Consider the following 19,908-nt stretch of genomic DNA (forward strand, 5'->3'; position numbering starts at 1 on the left):
ACGATGACTAGTCCTATCACATCTGTAGTCTCTAAAGTTTGCAATTTTGAGCCGGTGACACATTTGTGCATGAGTTTTTGTAACTAATGCAATGTCCACATCATGCTCTTGAATGAAATGTTGAAATTCTAAAAATTTGGTATTAAGTCCATTTGCATTCCAGATGCAGAGTTTAATTGGGGTAACACTTGTGGGCCGATTGTCCATTATTTGGCTGCCTCTTCGGTGCTATCTTCAGTTGTGTTTTTATCATGTGATAGTTGTTTAAAAAGTAGGGGTAACCCCGAGTCCTTAATAAGTGCAACGAAAGTTTTCAGTTCATGAAGCACTTGCTTAGCTTCCGTGACACTTTCGGGAGCCAGTCCTGCAGTGAGTGCACTTGAGTATGATTTGTTGGTAACAAATCTATCCGCGTAAGATTTTTGCACAGCAGCTTTAGGCTTGGGAAACTTAACGCACCTTCTGTAGTTCGCAGTGTGCCCGACTTCATTACAATTGGCACACTTAGGAGGAGTACACTTGGATTTTGTGAACATAGAGGATTGATGTTTTTCGCCGCATTTAACACAGCGAGCGTCGTGATTACAGTGACTTTGAGCATGGTGGAAGCCCTGACAGCGGAAGCACTGCAGGGGGCCTGCTCTTCCTTTATATCTCTCCACTTCAACCTTCATGCCGAGCATGAATTTTTCGTGATAAATTTCTTTGCTTTTGTCTTTCTTTTCCAGCGTGATTAGAAATAACGGCAAATTAATTATTTCTCCGTCTCGTTGTCTCTTTAGCTGGTCGACTCGTTCAATTTTGTATCCACGATCTGTTAGTTGTTCCGCTATTTCGGCGCAGGTCACATATGATGGCAAATGTCGGATTACTACACTAACTTTGGGAGTTCAAAGCAGTGGAAGGATATTTTTTCATCTTTCAAAACTTTCACTAGTTGTTTATAAATTGTCGGGTTGTATGCCTGAATTTTAAATCCTCCCTTTATTTGTTGCCCATGATAGTCCTTACATGGGGATAGATTATAACCAGCCAAAATGCCTTGCAACTTGATAAAGTGAAAGGATAAGTCCTTCGATGCTGGAATATCCTGATTGGCCGCCGGTTGATCCTCGGCTACTTCCATGGTTTCCGTAGCTGGTTGCTTCGGTGTCTCTACTACTGACGAATCAGCAGGCTCCGTTAGACCGGGCTTCTTCTGCTTTTTTGGTCATTTCTTAATGCCTCCTCTTGGTCCAGAATCTGAATCCGAGGTATCTTCATCTAGAGCTTTATACTTTTTTGAAGCTTCCTCATCAGATCTAGCCGGGCTTGAAGCTCGTCTGACGTTCTGCTTAAACCCTTGCACAGGTTTACCTTGTGGTATAACAGGAAGGATGTTGGGTTTGGGTAACGCTGGTGTTCTTTCGTTGTGGATCTCTCTTTCAACGAAGATTTTAAGTCGCCGGAAAAACTTCAGATCACTTGCATCCTTTTCAGAAAGCAAGCCATCAGCTTTTCCGATACATTCTAGGTTGGTGATTTCTGCAGCAATAAATTCTATGATGCGGTCCATGTTAAGACTTTCAAAACAGAAAATGAGGCAGCGTAGATCAGAGCAACGTTATACCGGCCTACTTTTACTGCGGTATATACTCTGACATGATACAGCAGTAACAAGATCAACAGAGTGTCGATGCGTCAGAAGACCGTAGTTAAGATATCAAGTATCGTTTGCAATCACTGACCGTCTAAGGTACTGGGTAAGCACTTCGATCAGGAGAAAACTGCAGTGCGTGCTACTCGCTCGCTGTCTCAGCTCCAAATGATGTCTAACGGAAACTTACGTGATTGTGACTTAATAGTCCAAGTCTTTGTGACGTCAAAGATGTTACGGACAGAGTCCGAGTAACGATTGGTTTTCAAGGAGGGTTTATTGCATTCTGTCTTCATCCCCTGTCTTACACTCGCCCCTACATTTCTGGAGTTGTTCTTGAACGTTGCGTGGATTCGTAGAGTGTCTTGGAAAATAGATGGAAATTATTCAAACTTCAAAAGGCAAAGAATGCCTACTATATGAAGGACATCAGTATCGAAGATACAGGACAAATAAAAGTAATTCGATTACTTGGACTTGCCTGAATGAAAAGAAATTGAAATGCAGAGGAAGAATTATAACAAAAGATGCAGAAATAATAAGACTCTCACGCCATGAATGCAGTCCAAACATTGCAAAATGTGAAGCAATGAAAGGTACTTTCAACGCTAAGAAACGTGCTGAAAATGAAACAATATCCATTAAAAAAATTATGAGGAAGAATTTAGTCCACTTTATCAAAAGGGCAATGAGTTTATAAGAGCTGTGCCAATGTTTTCTTCAATAAAGAACACTCTTTATCGATTTAGACATACTGCCCAGGGCCAGATTGCTGAGCCGAAAAATGCAAAAGAAATTATTCTTCATGAAGAATTATTAAAAATGGCAGATGGAGAAAGCTTTCTTTTAGCCGACAATTTAAGTGATACCAGAATCCTTGTGTTTGCAAGTAAGAACGGAAGAAGAATCATGGAGAGATTCAATACATTTTTCATGGATTGCACTTTTAAAAGCTGCCCAAAGCAATTTCATCAGCTATTTACTATCCATGCCGATCTTGGGAGCACCCGTGAAGAAACAAATATTTTTCCCGTTGCATTTGCTCTCCTTCCAAATAAAAGGAAGGAGACTTATGAAAGACTCTTCCATATGATATGTGAAAGCAATTCCACATTGGAATCCTAATTATGACTGATTTTGAAGAAGCAGTCATTTTAGCTCTCAGAACTGTATTTCCTTCCGCTAAAAATGCAGGATGTAACTATCACTATAATCAGTGCTTATGGAGGAAAATACAAGATTTAGGTTTAGTGAAGAAATACAAAGAAAACGATGAAATTAAAATGCATCTGCGGGATGTGCGCAGCGCTTGCGTTTTTAAAACTGGAAGATGTGGACGATGGATGGCTTCTGATACAGGAATATTCGCCAGGGTGGCATGGCAAATGCAGTCAAGAGCAGTAGACTGACGTTAATTTCGAAACACCCGTTCTAACGGTTGACTCTCCTAGCTGTAATTCTAGCTGCAAGACTTTTTAGTATCTGTAATTCGTTCTCCTAGCTGCAAGACTTTTTAGTATCTGTAATTCGTTCTCCTAGCTGCAAGACTTTTTAGAATCTGTAATTCGTCCCTCCCATCTCAGTTCTGCCGCTTAGCTTGTTTTTCAACGCAATTCTCAGAACTAAGAGCTTCAAGCGTTATTTTCCCGAAAGTTCCTAATTGCTTTCATCTTGCATACAGATTACTACAGTTTCCAGCCAAACCCGGATTCTCACTTCTCTTTTCAAACAAATATATACTACTATTAATGAAAGAAAAAATTTCCTTTTAGAAATAAAATAACTGAATATAATATGTGAAACTAAATCATTTATTAAAAAATGAACTTTTGTAAAAAACTTATAAATCAGTATTCGGAAAATTTTAACTGCGGTGAAATACAGCATTTAATTCTTTCTCTTAACCCTTTCAGGCCCAGTGGGTTATATAAGTCCCAGTAGATGTTTAAAGAAGATTAGATGGAATTACACGCATCAATTTACTACATAGTTGATGTCCCACTGGTAGTAGGCATCATTTCTAACATGCCTACTACAAAATTGTTGCGTGCCTCTTCTTATAGAGGCCTCGGGACAGACTGTCAATTTATGTCAATTTCATTTGTATCATTTGTGATAATCACCAAGAATACATAAAAAAAATGAAGTCAGTTGAAACAAACAAATAAATTGGGACTGAAAGGATTAAACAATTTAAGATGCTTTTTAAATTTTCAGTATTTAGTAATCCAGATTTCAAGCAGCAAAATCATCTTCTCCAAATGCCATTTGTCAAATGTATGTACTCCTCAAAAATGTATTTTTCTTTTCATTTAAACATTTTATATTTTGACAACTTGTACATCTTTGTTTTTGATATTCCGCATTATATCACAAGTAAAATTATAAATTTTTGCTCATAAATATTCATAGATTCATGAGTCTATTTGAATTAATTGTTTTTAATATGTTAAAAATGTATATTAATAGAGTTTTATAATATATTTTCAGTGGGAAATATGCACTAACACATAACATGCATTAAAATAATTGAGTCACAGGATCAGTAAGAAACCATGGTTATTACCAAAATATATAAGGACAATGTATAATATAATAAAGACTACAAAAATGAATGAGGACAATATTTAAAATAAATAAGGACTATATACAACTTTTCACACTCCCACATCATGGCCAATATATAAAAATTAAACATGTTGCACCAATAAAATGAACAAAAAAGTGAGAGTCTGAACAAACCAATACTCAAAAAAAAAAAAAAAAAAAAAAATGTGATTCGAGTATATACAAGTATTAATATATAGTATGAATCCAGTGACGTAAATAAGGGTATGCAAGGAATGCCGTCGCATAGGGGCCCGAAGGCTTAGGGGATCCTTAAATGTCCTGCTGAACTACATTTACATGTTTAAACTTAAAAGACGGATTCCATTACATATATAAAGAAGCTTTAATTCCTTTTCCCTTGATGAGTTCGAAATTAGAATTTCAATAAAAGAAGATTAATTATTATTTTTATATTTTTTATCCTGTATTTTTCCCCTTTTGCTTTTCATTTTTATGTTTAGAATTTGTACTACTATAAATTCTTATTTTAATTTTGATATGTTTTAATTTTGTGTTAAACCCCTTTTACACGATTGTTAATATTAATATAGTTGAGGAATAGCCTTGATTTGACTCCAATTTACTTTTAACTTTAGAATTTTTAAGTATATGTAGATAACAGAATTCGTTTACTTTTAAGTTTTTAAGGGCCCTATCTATACGGTGCAGTAACGCAATTCTCTGTATGACGCAGATAGGAGGCTCTTGGAAGTACCTGAAACAGCTAAATTCAAGTGTTTCCAATAGTTAAAATTCCAGCATTCGACTATGAAATAATAACTTCATGACCTACCCCAGTTTAGGGATAGCAGTGAGCGAAAAATAGGAAACTTTCTTTTCTATTCCTTTGTCTCAAACCTGAAAATTATTAAAGGCGACCCCCCTAAAGGAAGGGTTTCTTCTTTTGCAATCCCAAATTAAAAAAGCGGTGGAAGTGGAAATTAATTGTAACTATTTATTATGAAGTACTTATTTTATATATTAATTTGTTTCTGTATAATTCGCTTTATGATCGAATAATCAGTAGACATATTTTCTAAGTATAATTCAAAGAAGTAACTAGGCAGGATTCTGGTACTTTGGAATGAACTTTGCAAGTTAAGAGAAATCGTGGTATATTATTTACAGTTCGTAATTTTCATAATACATTCATTCCGGTAGCGTTTAATTTTGTTCATATATTGAATCTCTTACTAGCTTTTCCATTAAACACAAGTCCAAAAATCAGTCCTAATATTTATTCAATCTGAAATTGAATTTATTAATGTGAATGATTTTTAGAATTTAATATAACATGTATTTCGTTGGTTCGCTATAAACGGCGTATCACTTTTCAAATTGTTGCCACCAAATAACCTCACCCTGTATTATTTTTAAAGAAATTAAATAAGGAAGAATCTGCATGTTTGAATGTATAGTTCTCACAATGTAAAGAACTATGGTACTTGCAGCCGGTGCAGTCGCACCAAGGAGCAAGGTAAGGAACAGAAACATTTGGATTTAGAAGCACGATTGACATTACAAAATGGCAAAGTTAAAGGCGGATCGATTTTTTTCCTCTGTTTTTTACATTAATGAGCTGGAGGGGAGAATCATTCATAAGTATCAATTGATAACAGAATACATGCTTTTCTTTCTTAATGACAGAAAATCATTAACGTAAGTTGAGCAGTTGTGGCATGAAAGGACTTTGCCCCACCCCTATGTCGAAATGCCGTTCTGTTCTAAGGAAACGCTAAGAATTTATGACACCACATTTGGAAAGGAGAGATTTCCCGTCCGGCATAGGGATCTTTGAATGAATTCAAGGTCCGAAAAAAAGGGGGGAAGTTTTACGACAGGCTACGAACACACAGATGCTCAAACATTAAGCTGCAAATATTTCATTTAATTTCCGGCGTAAATTTAATGAAATTGTTTTCATTAAGTTTATCAAAATTCATTACTTTTTCACTCGTGGGGGTAGGAAATGGAAATGGATGAATATTTTTACTTAAAATAATGAGTAATTAAATATTTATCAAAATTTTCAAAATATTCGCACATTGCAGAGAAAATGCAGGTTAGGAATTCTTTCAAATCCCTAATCGAGAATTAAATCTGAAAGCACAGAACTCGTTTGAGGATTTACTTGATTTGCTTTAGAAAAGAGAAGAGCTGTAGTGTTTCTTAACCTGTAAATTACCCATCTCCTACCAAAAATTCACACTTATCCGTAAAAGATAATTCTGAAGACATTAAATTTGTTTTGAAAGTAATATATTAATCTCTCTTCGTTTGAAAAAAATATCATAAATTACAATTTTTTTTAACAACGTGAAACATTTAAGCGTATAATTGAGTAATGCGCAATAATTTGTACGTTATTTAAACGGAATTGAATTGAATTATTATATAATAATAAAGCACTCGAGGACTCTTTGCCTAAGGGGAAGAACGCCTTCATGGAGTACTTTCTAATCGTTATTTGAAATGAAATTTTACAATTTACTTTCCACAGCTTTCAGTACGTGAAATCATCAATAATAATATAATAATGAAAATAAAAATGACATCACACAACTAAAAGTATATACTACTTCGTAAATTTCGATAAATTAATTACTGAAAATATTAAACATATCAATGGCAGCCTTGCCCTAATAGTTTTAAGTTAAATTTCAACATCTGAAAGAACGCGAATTACATTGCTATTTTCACTACACAAACGAATGGAATATTTCAGAGAAGAATGCTCTCCCGTTATTGCAATATTTGAATAATTTTTGCAAATTAAAAAATTTAATTAACACTTTTTAATAGTAAATGATGCGATTTTCACTCATAAAATCCCTTTGTACATTATTCTCTTTCATTTCGGCATCACTGCATAACTTTTCTAAGACATAAATAGCTTCCGTTAATATGTGTTCCCATACATTATATTTATTTTTTATATTTTTGTCATTAAAAAATTAATGATTAATATAAAAAAATTGATACTGCTTAATTTATAAGCAATGTAAGGACTGGAAATCTGAGGTCATTAATTTCTGAGGCATAAATAGCTTTCTAAGACGCAAATAAAACATAACAATAATCATAAATATTAAAGCTCCTAAAATAAATCCGCTTTTCTTAACTGATTTTTGCTTTCTGATCCACCTGGGGTACAAAAAACCTATTTTCATAAATGAAGTTTTGCGCATTTCTCTACGAAGTACGCAAAACTTGTTTCATACAATTTTATTTTTACTAATTATGAAGAAACTTTCTACTTGTTTCCTAAACAAATATTTATTTATGTGTACTACTTTTAGAATCCATGCGACAGAGTGTGAGTACTCATCTTCAAATATACGTTAGTATCAATAAGCTTAACTCTAAATTATTAAACATTTCTGGGACCTTGAAACTTAGAAGGGAATCGTCATATTTTGCTACAGTGGGTATTAAATTTAGATTAATTTTAAAATTTCCATTTTGTATTACACAATCAATTTAAAAGCTCTTTGGATACATATCAATAAAATTTGTTTCTACCTGTTTATGATTTCATCGTAAACTTGCGAAGAATTTCCTAAAAATATTCGAATATCCATAATTTTTACTGTTTAATATTTAATAATTATACATTAACTGAAATGCATTTATAGTAGTACAGTGGAAATGTAGAAAGATATTGCAGGTGATGTATTATGTATCATTGGAATATGACAATAATAATAGTACAATTTGACTGAAGGAAGAAAAAAAAAAAAAAAAAAAAAAAAAAAGATGTTTCAGCGTTTTAAAAGGGAAATGGACAATGGACATCTTTACAGTAAAGTCTTGGATGAAAGTTTTACTGTGACTTAACTTGGGGAGACACTGGAAATTTATAGCGGAGGCGGGGTCCCTTTCTTCGTTAAACAGCTGCATTGAAGTGTGAAACGCTACCCGCTCAAGTATACTTGTAAACTGGCTGATGACTCAGAACAGTAAACTGAACTTAAACTTGCTCTTATTCTAATGCCACTTCTCTACTCTATGGCGAGAACAAACAGAAGTTTTTCTTTAAAATTAAATTTCAAAGTGATCTCAAATACAATTCTTCATTATAAAGGTAAATTATTGATTGGTAATATCTAAATTAATCATAAACTAAATTCTTATAATTTAAAACTTGCTAAAACTTCAATTCAGCCAAACTTTTAATCCATTTATCTGAAAAATCCAAAATTATCACCATTAACAATGCAAATATCTACTAATATTAATAACGTATTGTTATATTAACATGAAATATTTTTATGATAAATATGAAATATAAATATAATCTATGTTTCCATACATTAAGAAACATCATAACAGGCCAAACTTAAAACAAAATTTTTTAAACACGTCTTGCGCTATAGTGCAGGATCGATCAACCCATCACTCGGCTCGACAATCGAAAATCAATCGACTTGAATGGAGCTCATCAACATCTAAAAAGCATTTCTATTAATATGCAAGATATGAGAAACAAGTTTGAAGACATTATGAAAGAAGCTAAGTTTATTCCACATGAATGGGGCATAGAAATTAAATTTGAAAAATAAAAGAGAAATAAGGAACCTAAAACACTGTCATTGTTAACAAATATGGAAATTATTAATAATGTTTCAAAAATACAGAAAACATATAAAGAAGACTTGCACTGGAAGTACAACTTTTATTATTTATAAATACTTTCAGAACAGAAATCTAAAATTTAAAATCCTTTAAAGATTTAGCTAAATTTGCAATGTTAAAATATTATGACATGACAAGCAGTTATTCGGGAGTGTGCAATTTACTTATATTGTATTTATCATTACCTGTAACCACAACCACGAGTGAGAGGTCATTTTCACTACTGAAACTAATAAAAACATATTTAAAAAACATATATATGAAACAGCATGACACAAGATCGGTTGTCAAACCTTTCACTATTGAGCTTAGACGCTGAGAAAATGGACGTCCAATTATTGATAAATAATTTTGCGGAAATGAAGGTTAGGAGACGCAAATTTTAAAAGAAGGATTTTTTTTCTTTATGATGAATTTTGGCCACCAATGTTATTATTAGACTTATTGAGGGAGGAAAAAATTAAAGAAGAAGAGCAGTACGGACTGAGGAAAATAAAAAGGAAACAGTAAAAAACTGGTACTATTCGGTTTCGAGGGCCGTAAAAAATCGCCAAACTTTTGTTGATGCCAATGATGCCAAAAGTAATTGCGGCAACCCTAACGCAAGAAAGGAAGTATAATAATAAATAACTATCTAATATTGATGTTTTAATTTAGATGAAAGTTTAAGTTGATATAATATTTCGCTATCGAGTTATCGCTAAAGCATAATGTCATCTCGTTGGTTGTTCAAACATAATTTTCTATAATGAATGATGCATTTTCTTTGAAATGCCTTTTCTCGGTGAAGTGCAGAATCGCCCACTTATTTGTTTGCCGGTTTTTACAAGGGAAAAAACAATTGGATTTTTGTCAATTTTCTTTTACTTTTTAAGTGACAATAGATTGATGTGTACATAGATAAAGTCAGGGGTGTGCGCAGTGCCATTTTTGTGCAATTCTGGGATTTTTTTTTAAGTGAAAATAAGTCGATGTGCACATGGATACCGAGTATTTGCAATTTTTAAAAATGCGTCAAGCAGTGGGTGATTCTGCACTTTACCCATAATTCTATCGCAGACTTTTCATCATGGGCAATTCCCAAATTATTAAATCCATAGGTTATCAAAAAATGAATTAAAAATTAAACTAGTATTTCAATGGCGTGTTAAGAAATATAGAACTATATAAACTTATGCAATCTGAAATCAGCGCGTACGCTAGATTTGGCACGCTGTTAAATGGGCGTGTTTGCTAGATTTGGCGCTTTCGCGCATACATTTTCGCTGGAATTTTTTTACGGCCCTCAAAACAGAATAGTACCAAAAAACTTTATTATTCTTTTAGCATTTTTTTATAAAAATCATGTATTCAAGTAGTTTAGTGTACCAAAAGATTTTTTAAAAAGACAGAAAAAAACTTTACCATACATATTTTCTACAAAAATTTATGTTCAAATAGTTTTCTTTATGAAGTTTATGATAAATATGTTTTATATTTAACAAATGTATCATTTACATTATAAAAGTTCTTATTTATTACTTGTATATTGTTGCATAAATCATGTTCGAAAGGTAGGGTACGAACTGCGCCAAATTTGATATCACAGAGTACTATACATTAATGTAATAGCCTTTCTGTACGTTTATCAATTATCTTGTCTGTCAGTTTTTATAATATAACTAATTATTTGTAAGTTTGCTAACTTAAGCGAAAAAACTTAGATAAGCGCAGATTTTATATAAAAATTTAAAATATTAGTATATAAAACTTGGATTTTTTATAAAAATCTCCGCAAATCTAGGCTTTCTACCTTTTCTTAAAGCTATACGTCGACATGTTCCTTTTTTTATATAGACTTATTCATTTATTATCAGTATGCATCTCAGTGAAAGGAGAGAAAAATCTGTCTCTCGCACTCACACAAAATGTCTTACGTAACTGAATTAAAATCATCTAACGTCAAATACCCAGACTAGCAAAATTTTCATTTCACCAGTTGCTCAAGGAAAATTATTTTCCTTTTTATTCTTTCTTCATGCTACGTACCTTTCAACTGGTTCCCTGAGAACGTGCTTTTATTTTTTAACAATTAATCCAGATGTGATAAAAATCATCATGCAAACATCCTGGAATCCTTGATTTTTTTTTTTTTTTTTTTTTTTTTTTTTTTTTTTTTTTTTTAGTCCAAAGGGGCTTTGTCCCTGAAGGACTATTGTTTTCGTTTTGCGATTTTGCGTCGGACTCATAAACGTCGGTTCACTTTTCAAACTGTTGCCACAAAATGTTAGAGTCCTGCATTATATTTGAAGAAATTAAATAATGAAAAATCTGCATAAATGATTGTCTATTTCTCGCATTGTGATAAAACAATGGTACATAGAGCCATCAAATTTTGAATGACGAAATCCTACTGCGAATATGGGCATCTGAAATCCCAAATTTGGAATTTGTTTTATTATAGATTTTATATTTTGTAAAACTTTAACGAATTTTTGATTTACAAACTCAATGCTTTAAAAGCGAGAAATGGCAACGTTATATATAAAAAAAAAAAAAAAATACTTTTATCTCCAGCTCGCGAGACTGCGTATATCGGAAATTCTAAAGATATGCTTAATTTAACATTATTTTGCGATATTGCTCTTGAACTGAATTTTATGGTTTAAGTGCAAAGAACATGATATTTAATAAATAAAGGTAACACTCAAAACGTTAAAAAAACGCCCCTTTGGACGTAATTTAAAATCTGAAACATTTCAGATTTTTTTTTTTTTAATTGATTTTTATTGATTTTTTTTTTTTTTTTTTTTTTTTTTTTTTTTTTTTTTTAAAGCTCATTAAATTTATTGGGAAAGAGGCCCATGAAAATTTTTTGCATAGGGGCCCAAGAGTTCTAGTTACGCCACTGTATGAATCACAACATACATACTAATTAAGCCTTGCATGTATATTAAAGTGAACGCGTATCAAAGTATAAGAAATGGCTAACTCCATGAAGTATAAAAATGAAAAAGATATTTCTGTTTAATTTAAAACGTAAACTATGGAAAACATGCCTTCTTTAAAGATAACTTTTTCCAAAATGTGTTAAATACTTTTAGTTGAATGCGCAGAACACTAAATACTTTCATTTTATTTAAAAATACTCTTTCTGATTATTTTAATTAAAAACTAATCATGCACGCAGCGAAGCCGGATTTTAAAATTTAGTTATGGTTGATATTCAAAACCATATGTTTATAAAACATTTAAAATGATATATAAAAATATCATAGTTTCTTATTCCAAACAGTTTGTCATTTAAATACAAAAAAATTGTACTTGAAATGTTTCATTCACTGAAAATAAAAGTCAATGCAAAATGTGTGCATTTTTTAATCCTTGAAAACAATTTAAGGGAAATTAAGTTTTTTTCCATTAAATTTTATCTTTAATTAAAAATTTACAAGAAAAATTAGTCGCTTCATAGTTGTTAGGCAAAGAATTCCGAGGACAAAGAATCGCCACAAAATAGAAGCTCACTCAGAAATATTAATTTTGCTACAGATTTCTCGAGCGCATAAATTAAGATATTCTGAAATTTAAGAAACACCAAAGAAAAACATAAAAATTGTTTTAGGAAGTTGGTCACTGTAAGTTCAGTAAATAACTACGAAATTTTCGAATAAAATGTATATGAAAAATTAAATAATACTTTTAGTGCTAATAAGAAATGTCTAAATCTAAAAGAAAATTTAAGCAATCCAATTTAAAGCAACCACTCAAAATGCTGTATTTTTTTAATTTGTGTGGATGTGGTGAACTTGCGTAATGATCAAAACCTATGTTTATTGATCTCAAAAACACTGTTCGTCTTAGGGTGAAGTTACCAGGAAGGTTCACTGCAAGTATACATTATTTCTAAGAAACAAAAAGCTGCGTGAAGATTTTCGGGATTTTTCTAAAGTATAATGTGCATATGAACCAGCTCCTGAGAATGTACTCCACAAAGGAATCCCACCCCTTAAGCAGATAGCCGTAGTGTGCTTTGGCATAATGTAGTAAATCCAAACCCTAGTAAAATATTATGTAGCTGACTTTCGTCATAACTAACAAATCGACATTAACATAATCGACATAACTGACTGCATGCTGTGCATGAAAATTTTAATAACACTTTAAAAATAAACTGAAGCAAAAGAAGAAATAATTTTGATTATAAGAGTATTAGATTAACAAAAGTGAAGAAAATAATCTCACAATTAAGTTAGCAATTTTTTTATAGATAAGGTCATGCAGTTACTTACCTTCCTTTTTATAATCTTTTTCAGATTATACTTTTCATGAAAAATTACCATTAAAAACAATTTATTAATGACCTTTGCTAGTTAACTATATGCCGGTTTAAAATTCTGTTAAGTGCTATAAGTTGCATTAAATTTCTATGCTTAAGTTTCCTTCTTACTTTATCAGCAAAAATTTATTAGTTAATACTCGTAAAAACTATGAAAGTAAAAATTATCCTTTTTTTCCATCTTGCGCTCACAAATCATTATGGGAACATCCATTTACAATTATTAAAGCCTGAAAAAAGCTTGTCTGTGATGTTATCGTCATGCGATGATTTGTAGATACTTTATTTTTTACCGCGATATTTTCGACGACGATGTTTTTAAACTGCGAAGTTTTTGAACCGCTTTATTTTCGACGACGATATTTTGTACTACGATGTTTTAGAACTGCGATGTTTTCTCCCACTATGTTTTGTAGCACGACGTTTTCGCCTTGCGTTGTTTTCTCCGCGACGTTTTCGTTCGCGATGTTTTTGCCGCGATGTTATCGGCGGACACCGGCATTTACATCCCGAATATTGAAAATTATCATAATTAAGGATTTTGAATTTTTGCAATAATATACGCACGAAATAATGATAAACAACTGATTCGAGGCTTTCATACGAATACAATAATCCGAATGGAATGTAAAAGATTATTACTATTCTAATTTATATTGAAAGTTATTATACGACCTTGAAAAATCAATATTATAATTTATAAGACAGACATGTTAAATAAACTGAAATTATTAAATGCCGCAAAAAGGCAAATATAATGAGACTTTTCTAATGCGACCACTAACGGCTTCAAGCAATTTAGGCCACTTATGTAAAACTTATGTAAAAAAAGCCTGTTTAGTTGTAGGAAACACTTTTAGAGTTCGTCTTCATAAGATTCTCTGTACTTATATATAAAAAACAACATGTCTTAGTAAAACGATCAGACTTATTTAAGCTTCTAAAATGATATCAAAAATTTAAAAAATGAAATCTAACAGAAAAGTTGCTGAAATGATTAATTTAAAGTAGTTAACACATTTTATGATAAATAAAACATTAATTAAAGCATCACGAGCTTCAGTATGAAAGTAGAATAGCGTGATCATCAAAATCAGATTATTTAGGTATGTCAAAGTACCCTAAGATTATCTGCCGAGAGGATATGGATGCCTTCATGGAGGACTTATAGTGTGGAGCTGATACAAAAATCATTTCATACGTCTGATAGAAACTCACTCGTATTTATGTTACACATGGAGAAAACCACGAAAATTTCCTTGTAAGCAGCCCATCCGCCATGGTTTGAACACCAGTCGAACTACCAATGTTCAACGGTTTTTACTTCTCGGTTGCTAGTGATCGAAGGTCATAGAAGTTAATCTCTGAATTTCAAAGTTATCGATCTATGTTTTATTACATGATTATTCATGCTCAGATTTTTAAAACTGGGGATAAATTAAAAATTTGAATTCTGTATAACCAAGTTAAATAATTAAACTTATTTAATTTTCCGTTCTGATACGTTTTAGGTTCTGAATACGAAAAGCTCCCACATATGATTTATTTGAGGCTCAATTTAGAGAGTAAAATGAATAAGTTTCTTTAATTTGGTTTGAATTATACAAAGCGCACGAAAGCTATCTGCCTAAGAGAAGAGTTGTCTTCGTGGAGGGCTTTCGGTGCCTTTCTTGTTCTGCGATTCCTGTTTCCGCGGTTGTCAAAATCATTCTTGTTTCCGCGAAATCATCAGTCTTCATTAGCCCTCTTCCCAAAGGGGTTACATAGTGGGGGGTGTTAAAGCTTACAAGAAAAAAGTATCACCGACTTTTTCAGCGTTCAGTACTTAAAATCATAAATCACACTTCATCACGAAGTAGTCTTTAACTAAAGACTCGCATCATAGATTTAAAGATAGTCTCTATCATTAAAACACTACAACTGCGGTGATTATTTACACAATAGAATCAGTTTCAACGAAAACAAACTTTATTGTCACGAAAGAAACAATGATGCTTCTCGTGTTGTTACATCGTTCTCAAACTTGAATATCTTCTACTGTTGCCATACACAAGTAGCTAAATTATACTAACAAAATAAGTAAGGCATTATTAACATCCTCCCACCTTTTGATTATAAACCATAATCAAAACATAAAATTACCATTAAATAGTATATTTATAGTATACCTAGTATATTAAATTTATCTATCTAGTATATTTAATACTAAATAAATTGATGCATCATGTAATGTTACTGATGTTGGTTCAGTTGCAACGTCATGAGGATTGAGTGATTTTGGTCCCGTTGAGGTGTTATTCAGTGCACAATCTTTGAGGAAGTCGACAATTGATTTAATTTTGTTGCAAAGTTCTTTAGAAAGATATCATGTTTGCTATCACTCTTTAAAAGAGAGATGCAATTATCGTAAGCGTTTTGAATTTTCATTAGTCTTTCATAATTCGAATCTAATACAGTTGGATTAACATTTTGTTCTGTAGATATTGTAGATAATGCAGATGATGATAGCGGATGTACATTTGGATTAATATGAGAATGAATAGTGGAGTCGGAATTATTTAGTGATGAGTTGCTTGATGATCTTGACATGTTGTGTTAAACGAGTAGTTATGAAATAAGGTCTTAATTGTAAATTGTATAGTTAAAATTATAAAAAGAAATATATTAAGTAATATCGACATTAATTAAGTATTAAGTCTATTTAATATAATCGACATTAATGCAATTATTTTGTTTTTATCTATAATAATCTAAGGTAAAAAGTAAAGTTTAGTTCCTTTTGAATTATATTAGTATTAAAAAATTAAAATACAGTTTAATAATTTTAAGTCAATTTCTTCCCCCCCCCCCAAAAAAAAAAGTTTTAGCATGTGCTAAAGAAACTGAAAGTTTAAATAAGAAAACTGGGGGGGGGGGGGGAAACAAACAAACAAAATAAAAAAAAAAAAAAAAAAAAAAAAAAAACTATATTTTTGAATAGAATAAAGCATTTTTACATAAAACCTATATGAATATAAAGATAAAATTTAGCTCCATCAATCTATATAAAAATTATTATATTTTAATATAAAGATAAGCAGAAAATATTGATATAAAGATTTGAAGATAGTCGTTTATATGCTGTTTAATGGATAATTACTGTTATAATTGTCGAAGTTATAAAACTCAAATTCGTGGATTTTTTACTTAAATAACTTTTGACTACCTTGATGTACACTTTCAAAACTTGCATTATTTTTTTTTCATACATTGTGGGCTTCCCATTGATATAAAACTTATGCATAAATAAAATACCATTTCTTACGCAACTTGATTCAAACACTAAGCTTCCCCCCCCAAAAAAAAATGCCGTTCACCTTTGAGAGCTAGTAGTCACCACGTAAAGGACCACAATAAGTCTGAAGATCTCGTCCCTGATCGCTGAGTGCTCCATTCCTGATAGTGTGCAGGTCTTTCCAGCCTTGATAGAAATATCGGCCCAGACGATCACTCCGCAAAATCGGACACTTTCATGCACAAATGCAGGAATACTTCCTGCACCAGGTTCTCTCCAAATGAGAATTTGCCCATTTTTAGGTTGTATACTAAAACCAGACTCGTCCGTGAAGAGCACGTTGCTTCACTCATCTCTGATGCTACTGTGGGGCAGCACGGTGGTCCTGTGTCAACAAAACACAAACCATAAGTCTGCGAGCATACAAACCCACATGGTGGAGTCTAATTTGGACAGTTTATGTCGAAACATTGGTACCAAAAGTCCTTTGAAGATGCTGTTGAAAGTGGCGATCATAGTGTGGTTTCTTCCGGCCATTAATGTTTAATACGGATCCTCATTTTGTGTTGTTGCAGGGGTAGGACCATATCCCGATCTTCAACGAACATTTCCAGCTTACAAAATCCGATTCCTTAGGCTGGAAATAATACTGAAACTCATAACATTTCCGCTACAAAGGATTGTGTTTGACCCGCCTCTAAACGACCGATGTCCTCCAGGTTACAGATTCAGCTGTCATCATGCAGAAACATCGTAGTCACTGTTACAAAACATTCAATGTATGTCAATTGTTTTTAATCTCCTACAGAAGGAATGCTGCAGGTCTCTTTTCACTCCTTATCTAAAACGTTTAGTTTTTGACGTCACAGGCAAAATTCGCATATTCCTAACTTTGTAAACGTTATAAACAATGCCATTTTTTAAAAGCTCTTCTCTTTCATTTTTATTAAAAAAATTGTCGATCATATGGTTATTTCATACCGAACTCACAATATTCTTTAATTGTTTTGAGCAGCGTAGGAAAAAAAGTGGCATGTCATCTCAGAAAAGTGCGATTTTGTGTTAAAATGTGTATGTTAGAACGATATATATAAATCTAATATATATGCCCGATGTCGCGCATTCGAGACTTAAAAATCACAATTTGAATTTCACAAATCGTCTTCCTGAATAAAACTCAACCCACTTAAATTCTTTTTAAGTTGGTGTACTTCTTAATGATAAATCTTGTGATTCATATATCACTGAAGAAGCGCTTTCCCTTTTTTGAGAATATAATGAAATAGATTTTTGAGCGGTTTATTTATTCTTTTCATTTCAATTTGAGACTTTTTAGCGCTAATAAATTCAAAAGAAAGAATAATAGGTTTTAGAGAAATAAATATGTAAATTTTTAAAAATATTGTAATAATGTAGAAATCTGAAATATTTACGCAATTCAAACAGAAATTAATAATTTAATCACTTATTTGCTCATTTGTCAACTATAAAAAAAAATTATACTCTTAAAGTACTTCTACTATTATGCAGGCAATGCACAACAGACAGCAAAATGTGATGTTGATATTTATGGGTAGACGTTTAGGTCACATCTAAAACCAACTTTTTTATAACTGCTGTCTATTTATAAACTAAAACTTCACTTTTGGGAGGAGCTGCAGCCCGTTCAGCTTACCTCTGAATACAGCCATGCTCTTAGATGATGTAGATACACTGCATTGTTTTTCGATTTGGTCTTTGTATATACTAAATATCTGTTGTAAATACTAAATATAGGTCTTTTTTTTTAAGTGAGAAACTTAGGTTTGGCAATTACATTATGTTATTAAGGTATTTGTCACCCATGTGATTCAATGTAATTTGAATTAATCTTCCACGAATGATGTCACAAATAATACTAGCTTTCATAGTGATACCATTCAGTAAGTTTTAAAGTGAAGGTTTCCTATTTAAATACACATTCCTGATTTTAAAGATCAGTATGCATTTGCTTCCATTTTCAATCTTTGCAATCCAAATACACAACTTGGCAAATGTTACATGCAGCAATATATTTTTGCTAAAATTACCAGCCATTGGTGTTTCATAGACAACTGACACATATTACAGTGAACAGGGAAAGAATTAAGGGGAAAAAATTGAAGATCACTCGCTTTAGAATAGTTTCACAGAGATACTAAGGAAAATTAATTTGTCTTCATATTATACATGGTAAACCATAGGAAGCATCTCATTTTGCTATGTATTAAATCTGTAAGAAATTAAAATTTTTTTGTATTTCATTTTAGTCAACTAGTTGCAAAAGTATAACACAAAAAGGATAAGCAATATTATCCAAATACTTTAAATGTGTTAAATAGTCAAGAAATATGTAAAATTATACAGCACAGATATATAAGGTTTTTCAGGACATCTGATTTTATTTTTTACATTTACAAACACAGGATAACTAAAAATGAAAGGAGAATGTTCAAAATTTATTTACAAATGTTGTACATATCTAGAAATAATGCTTTAGAATCCTGTTGGGGAGAATCTACAGTTTTGCAAGAAAGATTTAAAACCTGATTCCTAACTAAAACTTATTTCAACGTGCACACACATGTTCATGCGAGACATATATAGCTGTCTCTCTTCATCACTGCATCTATAAACATACGTTCTTCTAAATTAACTGAAACAAGTGTATCATGCCATTATTAAGTGAAGCACGATCATATAAATATGATTACTGATAAAGTTTATATACGACACTATTTTGTATGAATTTCAACAAGGAAGAAACGCTACAGAAGCATGAACGTTTTTGATGGAGATTCAGTTTCAGACAGAATGTGCAGTAAATAGTTTGAAAAGTCTGAAACATGTAATTCTGACCTTAATGATAAGCCACATTCTATGTGGGCATCTTTGATGGATTAATGATGGATATTATCAATATAGTGATACCTTTTTTGAAAACACCAGAGATTGCAGAAATGCTTAAATCAGCTCAACACCGCATTTTAAACCATACTCAGAAACCAGGAGGCAATCATTTGGAATCTTTATAAGATTGAAGTATAAAGATTCTAAATGGGTGCCTCATGAGTAAAGTGAGAAAAATTCGCATGATCGAGTCATCTCATGCACATCTTTGTTTGTTCGGAACAAGAATGAATCATTCTTAAACTGAATGATAACTGGTGATAAAAAGCGAGTTACTTACGAAAACATCATTAAGAAAAGAGCATATTGTGAAACTGGACAACCTGCCCCATCTACTTCTAAACTGACCTTCAGCCTAATATACAGTGGGATATCCAAGGATAAATACATTATGAGCTTTTGAAAACCTAAAGAAAGGTTCAATTTAAAGCGATACCATTGGCAAATGGATGATTTAAACAAAGAAGTCAAAGAACAGATGTCCGGATTATTCAATAGGAAGCACTTCAC

The sequence above is a fragment of the Stegodyphus dumicola genome, chromosome 6 (assembly GCF_044657685.1).
Source record: "Stegodyphus dumicola isolate Sdum_Otavi_A_Nest chromosome 6, ASM4465768v1".
NCBI classification, from domain to species: Eukaryota; Metazoa; Arthropoda; class Arachnida; order Araneae; family Eresidae; genus Stegodyphus; species Stegodyphus dumicola.